Here is an 18,594-nt window from a genome sequence, read left to right on the forward strand (position 1 = left end):
AAAGAGAGATGTTTTTTCCCATAGATATTTTCTAAAACACCCGTAGAGACTACGGGTTGCTTTTTGGGTATTTGGCTCTAGCTGTATTGAATAATGATATTTGATGTAGAGGTTGAAGTAGTTTGGGAACTAAAAGAAATTTGGACACTTAAGGGTGTTTTTCACAGGAGTCTGGAGTGTGGTATGGACCATCTCTGCCTATTCTTTCCCAGTGGTGGGTTGGTTTTCTTCTGAATCACTTTAGGATTAAAGCCTGGTTGAGGAGGAAATTTAAGAGATAGAGAGAGAGAGAGAGAGAGAAGAGGTGGCTTCCTGCCTTTAGTCCCCAACAAGCAAAGATCTTTCAAAGTAAAAAGGTAGTGAGACTGACTTTCTGATGCTCGGAGCCTGAGAGAAGGCTTCTGTAGATAACATGGAGACCAAACCAAGTGGGACTGAGATGGAAGCCCAGGGTGGGGGTTGGGAGGTGACACAGTGTTATCTTAGGGACCAAGGGGTAAACTGCATGGCTCAGTGTCCTGGCTACAGTGTTATGTCAGGCATCTGGGATTATGTTTGGGTTAAGCAATTTTTTCCCCACCATGTTTCTCAGAAACTGTGGAAAGCAAATGCTCAGGCATATGGGCTGCTGTCAATGATAACAAATGTATGGTATATATATTTTTCTAAATTCCTGGAAACTGCATTACCACATGGCTAGATGTAAAATAGCCCCTCCCTTATTTTAGATCGTTAAGTGGGTTTTAAAAGATGATGGTGATACATTTTCAAGAAATTAGAATTTTGGGGGAAATCTTGATGGTCTATCCTGCGGCAATTTCAATGACATTTCACAACTCTTCTGTTGGTGTGGCACACCATTCAACCCTGCAGGGCATTGAGTGTTTTCAATACCGTGAATTACAAACTTCATGACTGAAAAGAAGCAGAAATGGTCAGAGGGCACTATATAAAAGTTGATTTCTTTTGTGTCAACAATTTAAAATTTGTGGAATCTTCTTCGTTTGTTAAGAATAGTGAAAATGAAATAATATTCTAAATAAGGAGACGGTGTGACTTTATATACTAATAATACTCCCCCAAATCACATAAGGTAGGTATTATTGATATCTGTGTTTCACTGGTGATAGTCAAAGAGATTGATTGACTTGCTCTAAATGACAGTGCTGATGGCAGAGTAAGGATTCAAGCCAAAGTCTTTCCCTGCTGTTCCGCAGAATTCCATACCCAGCCCCGTGGTGTTTTCTCGTTACAGTTTATTTTTGGTAAAAATTAACCTGCAGCAGAAGACAAAACAAAGCAAAACAAGTATCCAAGAGGAAAGGTACATTGGCTAACTCTTGTGCTCACCTTACATCCTCTTGCCCTACCTTAACTCTAACCATTGCCATGGAAACCAGCTATACCATCTCTCTCCCTTTTCGTGCCTCCAGGATTTTCTGATTTGGCAGGGTGGGACACCTTCAGGAACCCACCGGGCCATTTTCAAGCATGCACAACTCCGGAACTGAGAATTAGCACCCATGGGCAACCCTTCACCAATGGAAAGTGGTAGCTGCTCAGTAAATACCCCTTTCCTGGGTCCTTCCTCCTACATACCTCTGCAGTGTACCTTGCATTAATTTTCCCTCCTTTCCTGTTTCACTCTAGCTCCCAACTGTTTCCTGGAAATCAACTCTGTAAATTAATGTCCCACATGTAGTCCTTTATCTCAGGCTTTGTTTTCTAGGGGAAACCCAAGTTAAGACAAAAGGTTTCTGGAAACACCAGCTTCAAGAGCGCTCACTAATTATAGTGGGCTTTTGTTATTTCTATCACTAAGTAGTATTTACTCTTTCTTCTTATGATAGCCATAGCTTGAATTCTATTTTTTCTAAGTCAGTCCATGTGGCTTTGGTGTACCTGATTCTGTCTCCTGATTCCACATGTTCCAGGCCACACTCTAGTTTCGGAGGTGAACACGTGACCCAGTCAGATGCTCTGGGAACAGGACTCTTGCTCCTGGGCTGGGCTCCTGAGGGGCTGAGAGGCCTGTGTTGCCAATGCCATCATGTGAGACTTGAGACTGGGGAAGGCAGGACTAACTGATGGGAAAAAAGCCATGTCCAGATCATATTATTTGAGTCCTGAATCCATCTATGCACTGAACCAGATATGCCTCTGAACTTTTAGTTTGTGTAAGCCCGTAATTGCCTTTTGGCCAAGCTGCTCACTTATAGTGGATGTATCTCAACATTTTCCAGATCTTCAGGATTTCTAGGTTGAGGCCTTTTCCCGGACTGGCGGCCATCAGGACACATCTCAATTCCCATCACACAAGTACCCTCCCAACAACAGGATTAAGGAAACTGCTATGGGGAGATAGATTTTCTTCCCCATTGCCATCTATCCAATCAGACTAAAGTGTTCTGGGTGAAGTAATTTGTGGCACAGTTTCAATCTTCCCTCCTAAAGGAACAGCAGATTCCCAATATCTTTGTTAATGAGCTCATGGAAGCTGTGGCTAATATGGAGTAATTGCTGCCTTGATGAAAGGGGTGGGTCAGTTGTGTCGTGATGGCTTTGGTGTGACTCACTTCTTCTGGAGCCCTAGTGTCCTTTTTCACTTTCTAGAATTGCCGTTGTGGAGGAACGCTTTATACTAGGCTGTATTCTGAGTCTATACTAGGACAGTACATTCAGAAGCATCACTGGTGGTGGCTTGGATAATCCAGGTTCTATCTTCTGCCATATTTTTGTACCTCAGATTTCGCCTTCTTGTTCTTATTTAAGGTTATTTTGCTTTTCCAAATTCATGGCTTTCTCGTCTAATCTAAATCAGTGTTTTCTGCAAATCTGTATCTTCCAAGGAAAGCTAACTCAGATTTAAAGGAGTTTTACCAGAAAGACCTTTTCCTTTTTATTGCCCTCCACCTCTATTTCTGCTTCTAGGTGTCAGTGCATTTATCACCTCCCTAAGGGTGTGATGCAGCTAAAGGTTTCCTAGACAGAGAGGTAAGAGCTACATGCTAGTCTGAAGATGCCCCAAGCTATTGAACATCTCAAAGGGAACTGCCTAAACCCTAGAGCTTGTTTGCTTTCTAAACTGCCTCTAACTCCACATCAAAGTATCTCTGCCTCCTTAAAGGATCAATAAATCCATAAGCTCATCTCATCTATTAACCATTCGCAAAGCCTTTTCTCTATAGCTGAACAATTTTTTTTTTTAGTATTCTTAGTTCTCTGAGGTGTAGAAAGCTCAAGAAGAGGTGCCCGGAGTCACTCTGGGACAAATATACGGGCCTAGGGCAGACGTGCAGACAGATGTCCTGAACTGAAAGGAGATGGCAAACTAAAGAAAAGTTCCATTCCTCATAGCAGGCTCCCTGATCAATGCCTTCTTCCTGGGGACCAAATCTACCAGTATCCATCTAATCAAGTTCTCACTGTTCTATCTTTTGAAGATAATGCTCTCCTTTGAGAAAGACCTCTTTGTCTTTGGCATCAGGATTTCTCTTCTATTTGCCAAGGGGCCCCATGGCTCAGTCTAAATTACTAAGCGTGCTTATGTGTTCTTTTGAGTTATTGTTAATTTTTGCTTCTAGGTAAAGGAGTTAGTTGTAGCTAGTTACGTATTTCTTAGAGTAAAGCTCTAGATATAATTACTCTGCTTTTGCCTGTTGGTGTAACTTCAGTAATCTACTTTTTGGCTGAGACAATGGAGTCCCACCAAGAAAAAAAAAACAGCTGAGCAACAGGAGGAAGGAGGAAGGCATTTCTGTTTCTACTGATGGCCTTGAACTGACTTGGTGTTTCTATTGGCTTCTCTCAGGCCACTGACTGAGGGCCACAAGCAGAATCCTGTTCTATTTAGGACTGCCTTGAGGGCCCCACATAGGACCTGTTAAGATTTCTTACACCTCCTACTTTATGTAAACAAATAGAATTTCTCAATTATTACAGAAAAACACGCCTCACCACCACCATCAGGCATCCTTCTGGCATTTAAGGTTTATAATCAAAGCTCTGGAGCTTGCACATCTGACCTCACAGAGCAAGCAAGCCGTCCCAACATGGCCAGTTTTAAAGATGTCTGAGACATCCTGTTGCACATGTTCAGTGTTCATCACCAAGTCCTTTAATGGGCTTCTCTTGGTTCTTATTTTGTAAAGACTTTAAAGCTGATCATTAGATGTTAGCGAGCACCTGCCCTGTGCAAGGCATTGCACTTAGCACTGCAAGACAACAGAGAGAAGGCTAAGAAAGAGTTTCTGCTTTCAACACATTTACAGTCTTCATTGGGAAGCCAGGGCACAAAAACAGACCAAATTTAACAATGATATAAGTGTTTCGAAGGACCACAAGACTGTAGTCCCAGAGATGTTACAAGGCAGCTTGTGATTACTAACTAGGTTTACTCAATATAATTAACTTTTTCTATGAAAAATAAATGTGTCCATTGTTTTTACATAACCTTAATATTCATCACCACCCAAAGATAGATATAGATTTTATTTCTGATGATGCATACCCCATGATTTATTTTGCAGCTAAAACATAGAAACAGAGATGCTTTTATTTTACTTACCAAAACTAACAGTTGGTGAATCTAGATTGGATATTTTTATGGCCCAGGAAAAGTTCTGAGCCACTGAGAGTACAGCGTTACATATCTTTAAAAGTTTCTGGAGTCAGATGAGATAATGTTCACATCTAAGACTTGACATTTAAGTCTTGACCCTTTGTGAGCTCTGTGACCTTGGGCAATTTACTTAATCTCTCTAAAGTTCTGTTTACTCACTGGTAAAGCAGAGACGATAATATCTCTCATAGGGATTTTGAAGAGGTAAATGATTTAATGCATATAATGCACCTAGTGTGATATGTGCAACTAGTAGACACCCCCTAATGATAGATTTAATATTGATGTAACTCTGTACATCTGAATTGCTTCTAATCAGGTCATTTTGAATCTTTACATGATCAGGAATTGTGACATATATTGAGGCTCAGGGTAAGTTATGCTAGGCTATATTTCGAATAGAGATCATGCTGTTTTAAGTGCCAGCCGTATAACAATAATAATTTAAGAAGATGTTATTGATTTGAATAAATTTTTAAAAATCTAGAATTTGTTTTTACCAGTTGGTAATTGGTAATTCATAATTGGCAAAAACATTTTCTATAATTATTTTTTACAAACGAGATTCATAATCTCTCCGAAGATGAAAACGATAATATAATTGATACTGCTAACACTTTGAGTAGGAACTATGGTTTGGTCACAGAAAAACTTAACTACATAATTATAGGGAGGTAACACACAAAAGCATTTAATGGTTTAAACTCCTGGTTGTCAGGGTCAAAGGCATTTACATTACATAACATAGACAATTTTGTATAAGGAAGTTGTGGGGATACTGTTATGGGGTGAATTATGTCCCCCTGCAAATTCATATGTCAAAGTTCTTACCCCCAGTCACTCATTTGGGAATAGGGTTTTTAAAAGCAGGTAATTAAGGTAAAATGAGTTCCTTAGGGTGGGCCCTAATTCAATATGACTGGTGTCTTTGAGAAGAAGAAATTAGGACAGAGACAGGTACAGAGAGAAGATGGTTTGAAAACAGATGGAGAAGAGACAGTTACCTACAAGCCTCAGAAGAAACCAACCTTGCCAATACCTTGATCTCAGACATTTGGCCTCCAGAATAGTGAGAAAATAATTTTATGTTGTTTTATCCTCCTAGTCTGTGGTACTTTGTTATGGCAGCCCAGCTGAACAAATAGAGATGCCAAGGTAGTCCTAAAGAGTTGGGAGCTTATAACTTGGGGCCAAGATCGTTCCTTTAAGATCTGGCCACTATTTTTCTCAAAGGAAGAAAAATGAAAGGGAGCTTGGGAGCTCAGGAGCTTGGGACTCCCTGAACCAGTGATGTGCTTTTGGGCCACACCCCAAATGTGATAATAAATACAGCATCCTAAAAAAAGAATTCCAAGTGGATTTTAACTGAAGTCATTTTAGATGTGTGAAGAATCAGCTCAACTAGCCAGGGGAATGAGAATTTGCCATTAAAGTAAGGATCAAAACCCTTAGGATTCAAAATTTGACGTGTAAACAACAGTATAGGAATGTGATTAAGTTCTTAAAGTGATTAGCTAGGAAGATCTGACTTCTAACCTACACTCTAACATTACAAATCATGTGGTTTTAGTAAAGTTTCTTAATTTTTCCAAGCCTCTATTTTCTCATGTGTGGGAGTAGGGTACTTCATATGGTTACCATAAGGATGAAGTGAGTTGATAGTGAGTTATTGGGTAAATGTACAGCCAATATAAGCTGTTAGTATTATTTATGTTCATATTAAAACACAAAGTTGTTTAAACAGCAACTTGCTGATGAGGGAAAAATACATATTTTTGCAGGAAGAACTCGCATTCACTCGCAGTGGTTTACACAAAGGGTACCAAATGCTGTGGATGTATCGTGACATTCAATCCCAATTAGTGCTGCAGTGGCCGATGTGGAGACCCCTAGTGGTTTTGTCTTGATGAACTACTTTCCAGGGAAATATTCTCGTTGGGTAAAAAAGTCTGTTCACTAAGTGGGTAGGAATACTTCTTTGGGCCAGGGTGGGCTGTGGTTAATCACTGTGTTCTTTATTGATTCTTTTGAACTGTGGGTGGTTTTCTCTTCTAGCTATCTATATATGTATGTTAGAGGAAGTAGGATATGGTTAGTGACTTATTTTTAGATCTCATACAACTCTTAACTTTGCCTCTGTTATTATAATTCCAGACACAATAATTTCCTTAGTTACCATGGCCTCACCAGCTTCCTTGTACGTTTTGTGGTAAACCAGTTTATCATTGAGGCTGAGGAAAATGGAGCCTGCAAAGCTAAAGGCTGAGAAATATACATCTTTCACAAACCTTCAAGAGGAGCAGTGACTCAGACCTGGGTGAGCGCAGCGTTCATTACCCAGGGCCTCTTAAAATAGGGATGTTCTTTCCCTTGAAGCCATAGGGATTATGCTGTGGGCCTGGGAGTTCCTGAAATGAGTGCCTCCTGGACTTCCCCAGGTCAGAGCGTGGGCCCCTGCACCTTCCTGGAGGAGGGTGGGGCCTCTGAATCCCCATGGACACTCTTCCTGCCACCTGCCAGAGATGAGCTCCCCAGAAAGGAGAGGAGGACAGATCCTGGGGGAGGCGGAGAGACGAAAGCACCACGGAGATGGAGACACTTATGGCAACTCCAGGGGAATTGACTTGAGTAGGGGAAAACTTCCTTTCAGTAGCTCCAGGTGTGGTGCACAGTCACCCTTCACAAACCCATCAAATCCTTTCTGAGGTAGATCCTGCCTAGAATGTTCTGTTAACATTCTCCAGAATATTGTCTGAAGTGCCTAAAATAATTTTCCTTCTTGCTTTCTTCTTCCAGAGTAGAAAGCATTATAGAACTCCTTTAGTGGAAATGTTCATGAATATTATTTGTAGGGAGAAGAAACCTGGAAAGCAGTTATGCCAAAGGGGACCTGGGGTGATAGCGGACAGCTATCCAGCAGCCAGACTGCAATGAGAGAAGGTGGCATGAAAGGCCAGACCTATTTTGGGACATGAACCCTGAGTCATGGGGTAACAGAGAGCAGAGGTGACAGCTGGTCTCTGATCCTCAGTGAACAAGCATCTGGAATATCACTTCGATTTGGTAAAGCTCAGTTTGGGGCATAGAACCTCAGGAAGTTTAGAGAAGTTGGGCAAGGAGAAGTTCGGAGGTGAGGGAGACTTAGGGAATCTGATTGAAGGAAAGATTAAAGAAGCTAAATATGGGTAGTTAGTAGGTAGAAGGTAATAGTACTAACTCTTGACACCCTAGAAGGCAAGAATTGTTTATAATAGGAGGTGATATAATTAGAAGATAAGAAATGAGAATTGAAAGACTGAATAGCACAAGGAAATGCTCTGGCCAATTGTATTAGCTTACAAAACAGGACCACCATTTCCTAAGGAAATCCAGTATGTGTGTTATGTGTACCCCATTACTTGAAATATTTTAAAGTAGATTTTCAGTACAATGGTACTGTAAACTTCTCTGGATCAGAGACCGTTATAGCCCCAAGAACAGAGTCCTGTGAAAATATTTTATAATTTTATTGCTTGATCAAAGTGAATGATACTGGTAATCACCTGACCTCTAAACTTGGCAACAAGTGTCTGTGTGCAGCTTCTAGAATCCAGAGACTTAGCAAATTAACCCCAAAGTGCTCTTTAAAATGTAGGTTCCTTTCTAAAGGTTTTGATTTGATTCTTATAGTCCATTCTGTGATAAGAAAAGGAATTCTCCCAAGGCTGGGAAGTAGAGGGCTTATACCTCATGTGAAGGAAGCACGGTCCTTCCATGGTGGGTGCAAGGAGGCCCAGAGAGTGAAGTAGAAGGCAAGGGAGCACACTTTGGTAAAAACCCATCAATTACTTTGCTACACGAATCCTAGAAGATGCTGTGACATGTACGGTGTCCGGTCCAGGACTGGGGATCTGCTTAAGTGTTTGGAAGTCCATGGAAGATGGTACTCTGTACAAGCAAGGATTTTGATTTGAACTGAAACAAGCTTTCTTTTTGTTAATTCCAATTTCAAAAATGAGAGTTTGCTGCTAGGTATAGAGGATAGCTGGGAGAAAGCCTCTGGACTTGGATCCGTGCAAGCCTCCTCAGACAGCAGGGGCCTATGCGGGGCCAGACATTTTTGCTGTCTATTTTTATTTATAAATAAGTCCTACCTCTCAGGTGCTGGAAAGCTAATCCAGGCTGACAGATTTCCTTACTTGACTGCCTTGGCTTTCAGTGGCCTGTGTCACTGCTATTAATAGTAAACTCTATATTCTTAAAGAGCTTGTCTGTCTGCTCTGCCAGTCCTGGGGCAGACCTTGGTAAGAAAGATCAAGTTGGGGTTAGGCTGGGGGAAGACAGAAGCAATTAAGTAGAGGGGACAGGGAGGCACCAAAAGAAGAAAAGCCAGGAATTTCTTGAGGGAAATTAACCTTAAGCTGACTTTGAAACTTTCTTTGATACATTCTTCTAGCAATTGGTTTTAAGGTCTACATAATACAAGAATTAAAGGGCTCAACAGGACCCATGGGTAGATGGAAAGTGATTCCAATTACCAGATTAGTTGGCTTCTATGAGAATGGGACTCAAGAGATGATCTTGTTGAGTGAGCTTTTCTGGCTCCCTTTTCTTAAGCAAATATAAACATAGTCCTTCTAAAACAGAGCAATATGTATCTTTTTTGCTGGCCTCTTTGGGTTTCAAAGTGCATTGCATATTTTGGGAGAAATTCCAGTTAATTTTGCTGCTTTTGTGTCTCGCTTATTTATCCTACTGTCTCCCTGGATCTCAAGCAAAGTCTGTGCAGTGCCCCTGAACACTTTAGAAGCAAATCTTTATTAATGGAACTCTGGGGAAATAGAATTTATGCTTAACTCCTAGTTAAACATAAAACCCCTTTTGCTTTAATCCTTACTGTTGAAATCCATTCTAAAATGTTTACATTTGCTTTTATGTCTGTGCACAGTACATGGACATGATCTAATCTCAACTCTGATGATTCAGCATCTTGCAGCCCCTCAGTTCTAACAGTGTTTTATGGTAGGGTTAGAGGGTATAGACGATTGGAGTGCATCTAAGCCTTGGCTGAAAAGTCTCCTTTATCTAATCGTGTTTGAGTCCTGGGGCAGACTGACATTCCTGGTTCAGCTCCAAATACTTGCAGACTTTAACCCCAAACATTGCCACTTCTCTAGCAGATTCAGAATGAATCCTTTGCTTCAAGTTACCTCCTCCTAGGAGAATTGCAAAGCTCTAATATTGAAGACTGGGGGAAGAGCTGTGTCTACAAACAAGACAAAACCGGCACAGGAACTGTTCCCCTGAGCGTGGCTGGATGCTTCTTCACTTTGAGGCCTGAGGCGGCCTGCTCCCCGAATTTCTCTTTTGACAGGCTTGAGACCTGGATGGGCCCTTGAAGCACATGGAGGCTTCCAGCTTTTCCCCAACACAAACAGCTGAGAAAATGTAAATGTATTCACTTACGTGGGGTAGAGGAGTCACGCCACAGTCTGTCTTGGTGTTCCCTTTAAGTTCAAGGAAAAGTGCCAGGTTGGAAGGCATAAATAGCCCATCCAAAGACATTTTTAAAAATCTCCCCTCTCTCCCCCTTTTTATCCTAGTTGCCAGAGTAATGTCATTGTGGATCCCATGGGAAGGACAAGAAAATAGTAGTAGGTCAAGATTCTTATTTGCCTTGGCTTTTCTTGCTTGTTGTGACAAGGAGGAAAGAGCTCACTGCATGTAAACTTCTGCGCAATCTCTTTCGGCTACAGGACTTACCACATTTATAGAGTAAATGGCCAAAGAAATTAGAGCTGGGTCAAGGACAAGAGGACTTAGCCAAGGGAGCCCTGTAGTTCCTTGCTTGTCATGAATGATGTATAGAATGAGGTAATGCAACCAAAATTAAGTGAGAGATGTACAGTCACTTTCCACACAGCTGGGAGTAAAGCTTTTTGATGACTATATGATTTTTAAAAATGTCCTGGAGCATCAGAAGGCCTGAGTTTTAGGCTCACATTACCTTGCAACCTTATGTCACAGGTATAGCTGGCCTTCAAGAGGGGATGCCAAAGGTATTTTGACACTGAGATGTTAACGAAAGCCATTCCTCCAATTGTTCCTCCCTCCCCATTTGTGGTCTTAGCTTTCATCCTAGAGAATCAGCACACATGCACACTTGCTATTGGAAACTTGGGGGATGGGAAAGTGTGGTTAAGAGAGGTAAGACATGAAAATCTGAAATGGGGCAGTATGTCCAGAGGGAGCTAATTGACTAAAGCAGAGTTTACAAAAAGAGCAGCCTCTATGATTCAGTGAGAAACGACCTTTACCTGCCTTGAGCTTTCCTTCATTTACAGCTATATTTCTCATTTATCCTGGGTAACCCTTTCCGGGCTGATAGGCTCTCCTTCTGAAGAAGGGAGTCAGGGAGACCTGGGTTAATTCTGGACCCCATCTGCAAACCAAGAGAGAGTATCAGCCACAAAGTGGTTTTACGGCTTGATGTCCGTGGCTAACAGATATCAATTTTCTCCTTCCTTCTATTTTCACTCTTTTTTTTTTCTTTTCCTGTTGACTTTCCTCATTAATATGCTAGTAGATGTTCACCTTGCAGCTGATAAAGTTGCCGCTTCTAAAGTGGACTGTGGGTCTGCTCTTTTTGGAAACTGCTTTAGCCAGTTAGTTTCCTTTGGAGAAAACATTCTCAGGATTACTGGAGAGAGAGAAGGGAAAAAAACAGTACTTAGGGCATCATTTTGGGTGCATATGATTATTGAGAAAGGAGTAAGTGAAAGGATATCCGCCATGGGTAAAAATGGACCAAGGTTCTTATAATCTGCTTGTTTTCTACAGTATTTTGAGCATTAGCAAGATACTCCTTGAAAGACAAGAAAAAAATGCCTTTTGTAGACCCATGCCTGTTTGACATTTGATTATATTCTGCTTACATTATTTGGGAAACCCCCAAGCTGAGGAGTTTTTATAAAAAGAGCTAATGACTGAGATTCCTGGCAGAAGCAAACACAAAACTGGTATGGTGGGATGAACCCTTAAATCCGAGTCTCCCAGACTTTCACAGACTAATACCTGCTTAACGTGAGCTCATGACACATAGTTGCAAAATACACAGGAAAACAATCTACCATAAATGTGCATTAGTAGACATAAAAAAAAAACACACACACACACATTAGAAATTAGATAGTTTCCAGTAATTTAAGCTAGTAATATCATTGGGTAAAAGCTATGACAATAATGTTTTAAATGATTAGAGATATATAATAGGGAATTTGAAATATAAAAAAATAACTTATTACAAAAATAATTTTTAAAAAGGAAGGGCAGATTTTAAAAGAATTTACTAGAACTTCTAGAAAGGAATATAATTGAAAGCAATTGAAATGAGAATTAGTGAATTGGAACATAGATCTAATAAAATTATCCAGAAACTAGCGCTGAGAGATAAAGTGATGGGAAATATATAAGACTGGTGAAAATGCATTTAGAATAGAATTAAAAGGTTTATATATATTACTCATCATTCCCAAGAAAAGAATAAAGAGAGTAGGGGAAAGGCAGTTCTTGAAGAGATAATGATTAAGAGTTTTCCAGAGTTAAAAGTAGATCTAAGACCTCATATTTGACAAGCACAATGAATTCCAAACAGATTAAGTAAAAAGAAATACAACTAGACTTACTGAAATGAAATCTCATAACTCAAAAGACAAACAGGAAATCTTAGAAATAATAAAAAAGAAACAGCATATTACTTATGAGAACTGACAATGGAGTTTTCAATAGCAAAAAGAAGAATAATATTTTCAATGTGCCAAGAAAATATTTTATTACACCTTCACTCTTGAATGATAATTTGGCTGAACATAGAATTTTTCATTAACATATTAGACCCAGAAATTAGGAGTGAGATACAAAGAGAAATGATGAACACATAAATTGGTAAGCATGAGATAAATCTAAATTAGTAGTGACTCTATAAAATAACAGTGCCAGCAATGGTATGATTAAGAGGTGAAAAGACAAGGGAAAATCACAAGCCTACAAAAGTAATATGCAAGACAGGGAGGCACTGATTGGGCTTAAAGTGTTCTAAGTTCCTGTATTGTTACGGAGGAAGAGAGAGAAATTGATTAAACTTTTAAAGGTAAGTATGCACATTAGAACTTTACAAGTAACCACTAAAAAAAAAAAATAATAATAATACGCAACTTCTAAACTAGGAGAGAATGGGCAAGGAATACAAATAGGAGATAAATATGCCTTTGGGTAAATAGAAAACAAAATAAGATGATGGTAATAAATTCAAATATGTCCATAATTCAATAAATGTAAATGGATTAAACTCTCCTGTTACAAGATCAAGATTATCGTATTGGATTGAAAATTAAAACAAAACAAAAACCAGAGACATATCTAAAAGCTTCAAAGTTAAAAGTAAAAGATGGCAACAGATACACCAGACAAATTTTAACTAAAAGAAAGCTTATGTAGCTAAATCGATATCATACAAAGTAATGTTTACTGTTAGAGGTAAAAATCCTTAAATAAGAATAAAAGAAACAGTATGCTAGGAAGATCCAAATTCTTTTCAAGGACTCAAGGACCATTTAAAAAACTAACCACAAATGATTATAAAGAATGTCTTAGTGAATATAGTAAATACCAAAAAAGCATGTACACACCAAGTTCTCTGACTACAATAGAATTAAATGAGAAAACAAGTAAACATTCTTTTTAAAAAACAATATTTTTGGAAATTAAAAATAACTTTCTAAATAAGTCATAGGTCAAATAGTGAATAACGATGGAAACAAATATTTATAATCAAACAATAATTAAAATATCATAGATAATGGTAGTGTGTAGGAACTAATAGCTACTTAGAGTATAATTGACAGCCTTAGCTACTTTCACTAGAAGTGAAGAAAATCAGGACTTAATAAATTAGGAATATATTAAAAGAACAGAATAACTCAAAGAATTAAAAGGTAGGAAAACGTGAGGCTGAGAACATAATCTAATAAAATCAAAAGCTGAAAACTAGAAAGGTTCACCAGAATCTAAGAACTGACTTTCTTATGCTCCTTTATGCATTCTGTCCCTAGGAAGGTAGGATGATTTACCTAATTGGTAAATTTGAGAGGACTAAACTGAGCTTACTCAATTCAGCTCTTCTCCCCAACACCTTTTTTTTTTTTTCCCTTTCTTTTATCTCCAGAACAAACCTTTCTGGAGTCAGAATAAGTATTCCTCTGCCCTTCCATGCCATAGATCTGACCCAGGCAGCCCTTTTGGGGAATTTTGGTTAGTCTGTCCATCAGTCAGTCAGTTAGTCAAATTCTGGCTCCCATATTAAGCTACTATCGCCAACCTAGCCTTTATCAATATAAATATTCTATATTTGATTTACCTTCATTATACCTTTATTTGATTTTTCAGTTTGTTCATAATTTGGGCAGGAAAGAGAGAAAGCACAAATAAGTCCTTTTATAAATGAATAAGGAAACATTGATGATATATAGGAAATATTTAAAAATAAAAAAAGTATACTATGGCTAACCAAATATCAATAAATGTAAAAACTTTGAAGAAGTAGTCTATTTCTTAGAAAAATATAAATTTGCCAAAGTTGACTCAAGAAGAAACAGAAAATTATAATCATTTAACAAAATTCAATCTTTTGTAAAGTTCTACACATATAATGTGTATACACACACACACTTCAAACTCCGAATTTATAGGTGGATTCTATCAAACATACTTAAAAAGATGTTCCAGATGATAAAAAGATGTGAATGCACTCCAACTCATTTTATGAAATTTGTATAACTTTGATAGAAAAATCAGATAAACTTGATGCTAAAAGCAGAAAATGTCAATATGAAAAAGGAAGTCTACGGCCATGCCACCCTGAACATGCCCAATCTCGTCTGATCTCGGAAGCTAAGCAGGGTTGGGCCTGGTTAGTACTTGGATGGGAGGCCACCCAGGAATACCAGGTGCTGTAGGCATTTTTTTAAAAAAAAAAGAAAAGAAAAAGAAAAAGGAAATTTGCAGACCAATAATCACTAATAAACATAGGACCAAAAATCAAAATATTTGCAAATCAGAATCCAGCTGTATCTTTGAGTTTTATACATATGCATTTTTGTGCATGTGCACAAGAGTGTGTGTGTGAGAGAGAGAGTGAACCAAGTGGGGTTCAGGAGCTAACGTAAAGATGGCTTAACAATATAACCCTTTTTCATGTAATTAGCATATTAACTAATTCAAGAAGAAATATCATAATCATTGAAATTGAAGCAGAAAAAACTCTTGAACAATTCAAAATAATTCAAAATAATTCTTAGTGAAATGGAAAAGAGGGGAATATTTGATAAAGAATATCTACCAAAATATTGGAGAGAAGGTTATACTATGGTATTCACTTCAAGGAGGAATAAGACAAAAATGCCTGTCATCTCAGCATCTATTTATGAATGTACTAGAGGTTCTAGTCAGTGATGTTAGATAAGAAAGAGAAATAAAAGATAAAAGGATTAGAAAAGAAGAAAAACGGTCTTGGTGTTTAGACATTTTATTTGTATATCCAAGAAAAGCTATCATATAATTCAGTAATAAAGTTGTTGGATAAAAGATTGTAGGTTGGGTTCCAGAGAAGCTGACTCCGAAGTGGAGATTAGCATGTAGAGAGCACATTAGGTTGTGGTCTTGATATCAACACTTGTGGAAGCAAGGCTGTGCTAGGGGAGAGGCTGAGCTGGGATGCAGTCCTCGAAGAGGCCTGGACAACCCTGTGGAAAGATCTGACACTGGCAAGTCCCTTTGGAATTGTCCCAAATTTGGGTGAGGAGGCCAAAGTTGGCCATTTACTGGGTGCGAGATGGCCTAGGAAGGGGCGTGGCTTTGGGCTTGGCAGCTCTTTTCTGCCAAGACACTTCTTTATGAGGGCTGGTAGATGAGATCTAACTGATGGTATTATTTCCTGCATCTGAGGGGGTAAGTTCTTAGTTCTGAAGGGGGATCTGGGAGGCACTGGGATCTATTTGTTCATCTAGCTCTGGGAGCCATTCCTTTAGGATTCCAGTGGGAATCCTTTCTGGAGGAAACTTATAAGAGGAAGATGAGTGGGATGGACTGTAGCTCCCATTGTAGCTGATCTTAGGGCCATAAATGATACTTGTTAATTTTCACTTTATTATGTATTCTAACCCCCACTCCCTAGCCCTGCCGTAGCCAGCTCCTCTGATAGTCTCAGTGACTGACCTGGTGGGTGACCCAGATCTTTCTTGCTGAGAGGTATGATATCCTGGTCACTGGTGCCCTTCTTAGGCCAGGGTTGCTACAACTGTCCAACTACCATCAAAATTGGGCAAGATAGTATCAAGAGGCACCCAGGTGCGTCACTTAAATGCCAAATGTGTTCTTCCTTGCCTGTGTTGTGTAACAGCAGCTTACCTTCTCCTGATAGTCAGTGTTAATACCCCGGCTGCTCTGAACCTGCTACTCATTACGATAATTACATCTCCTTGGCTTCCAACAGTTAAGTGCATCCATCTGGCCTCTCTTATTTTAGGGTCTTCATATCCCCATTACTCTTGGTGAGCACAGTTCTGTGATAGGCTCTGCTTCTGTAACCCCTGGCCTGCAGAGGGGACCCACCACTGAACTTAGGGAGGTCGGTGTCCCTCTCACCAGCACATTCTTTATTGCTTTGGGTGCTCCTAGGGGGCATTGTCATCCTGTGGATTTTGTAGTCTTACACGGTATCTTACACGGTAAGTCCACTTTCCCATGCCTGCTCACCTGAGTCTTTGAATTATTCTACATTTTGCTTTGGCAATTCTGGCATTTGTACCTTCACTTATTGTGGGCTGGGGTCAAACTTTTTTTTATAAAGGGCCAGAGAGTAAGTATTTTAGGCTTCGTGGGCCACAAACAGCCTTGTTTGCATATCTTTTTTGTTTATTTTTATAGTGCTTTAAAAATGGGGAGAAAAAAAAACACTCAGCTTGCAGGCTGTACAAAAATGAGGCACAGGCTGGATGTGGCCAGCAGACTGTAGTTTGCAAATCCCTGGGCGTTCGCTTTTTACTCTTCTGAGAGCCGTCCTAACAAGGTGCTTTCACAGTCTCTCAAGGTCCTTAACAGGACCCACGTTGAATCCCATGTTCTGCCACAGTACCCTAAGTTAATAACCCCTCACTTCTTTAACTTTATATTCTGCCTCCTGTGAACCAGCATCCTCAGAATCCAGCCCAGTACACATGCTCCTGGCTCCTGCTGGGACATACTCTCTAGGTCCTGCAGCCACTTTTGTCACATTCTCTTTCCTTCTCTGTCAGGCTCAGGACATGCCAACTGGATTAACCTTAGTTATTGTCCTGGTTGTCAGGAGGGGAGGTGCAGGTGGACCTCGAGGGGGAATGCGTGTTGCCTTGTAGGAGAGAGGCTTCTTCAATATCTGCAAATGAGAGGGAAAGAACTTAGGCCTTAGCAGGGAGAGGTGGGCCATTTCTGCAAGCTCAGAGGGTTCCAGGGAATGTGGAGATTAGTTTCAGGTGCGTCAACCCAGGTGTCTCTATTCCTGTGAGAGAGGGTTCATTCTTTCCTAGCCAGGGCTCTGAATTCACGTAGCTGGCTTGTATGAACCGAGAGCTTCATCTTCACTGGAGCCTTCTGCTCCTCTTAGGTTAGGTCTTGGGCCTCGTCTGTAGCTTTCCTTCTTCACTTCCCTCAGACTGCAAAATGTGAGAGCCACTAGATATGATACTATGAAGACTCTTTGGCTTTCACACAGATTTTTAATTGATAATTCATTTCTATTAGTCTTTCAATATATTTTTCAAAGGATTAATACATCTTAGCTGTACTCACCCAGTTTCACTGTTCCTATAGTTATTTGCCCTGTAGTTTTCAAAAGCCTGATCAATCTCTCGTGCACTTTCACCAAAATGCCCTCGAGCACGCAGGGAGGTTTTAACAGCTTCACCCCGACCTTGTGCCAGTGATGGGTCCTCATTGCCACTCAGGCACAGGATGACCCAACTCCAAAATTCCCTTTTAGCATCTGCTTTCATAGACTATTTCAGGTTGGGTTCTCCAGGAAGCCAGCTCTGAGATAGATATTAACATGTAGGAAGCATGCTCTTGAGGTCAATATCTTTAGACAGGACAGGAAAGAAGCAGGACTGAACAGAGGAGAAGATGGGCTGGGATGGCCCTTCAGAGTTGTCCCAAGTTGGCATGAGGAGGATGAGTCTTTATTTCCTGTCAATCAACCTTTGCATTTAGGATTCTCCAGGAAAGGCATGTGATCTTAGGTAAGGCACTTCCTAAAGAGGACCACAAACTGGGGGCTGTTTGCCAGTAGCATATCCCACTGCTGGGCAAATAAGCCCTTCAGCCTAAATGGAGATCAGAGTGGTACATGGCAGCATTCGCTACAAAGATCCCTATCCATTGGCCACAAAGGTGGAAAATCCTCAGTTAGAAAGCATAATTTAAGTAACCATCCCTTTTAAAAAAGTAACAAAAATTCTAAAGTGTCTGGGAATAAATCTAAGAAATGTTCAAGCTGTCTTGAGAAAAAAATTTAAAACTATTGAGATGTTAAGTAGACTTAAATAAATAGATATGTCTATGGATGGCAAAATTCAATATTGTAAAATATTAATGCTCTGTAAATTAATATAAAATTCAAAACCTCAATAGTTTCTATAATCTTTATCCTAAAATTTATACGGAAAAACAAATGTCCAAGAATAGCTAAAACAAGTTTAAAAGCAGAACAAGGCAGGAGAACTTACCCTACTGGATATCAAGATTTATTAAGAACTAAAATAATCAAAATAGAAAGATAGCGCCAAAGGAATACATAAATAGGCTAGTGCAATCTAAGAGAGGTTTGACCCTTGTTTGAATAACACTTAATGTATGATAGCAGTAGCATTGTAAATTATTGGGAAAACAATAGTTTTTGAAAAATA

The 18,594-nt window shown here is 39.6% G+C and overlaps 1 non-coding gene across 1 annotated transcript; it reads left to right on the forward strand.

The window, feature by feature from the left end:
- The first annotated feature begins 14,497 nt into the window (after positions 1–14,497).
- On the forward strand, positions 14,498–14,616 carry LOC111746301. Its single transcript, XR_002783039.1, has one exon. It is a non-coding gene; the product is annotated as a 5S ribosomal RNA (ribosomal RNA).
- Positions 14,617–18,594: the final 3,978 nt, after the last annotated feature.

This window comes from Pteropus vampyrus, unplaced genomic scaffold (genome assembly GCF_000151845.1).
Source record: "Pteropus vampyrus isolate Shadow unplaced genomic scaffold, Pvam_2.0 Scaffold182, whole genome shotgun sequence".
Taxonomy (NCBI): domain Eukaryota; kingdom Metazoa; phylum Chordata; class Mammalia; order Chiroptera; family Pteropodidae; genus Pteropus; species Pteropus vampyrus.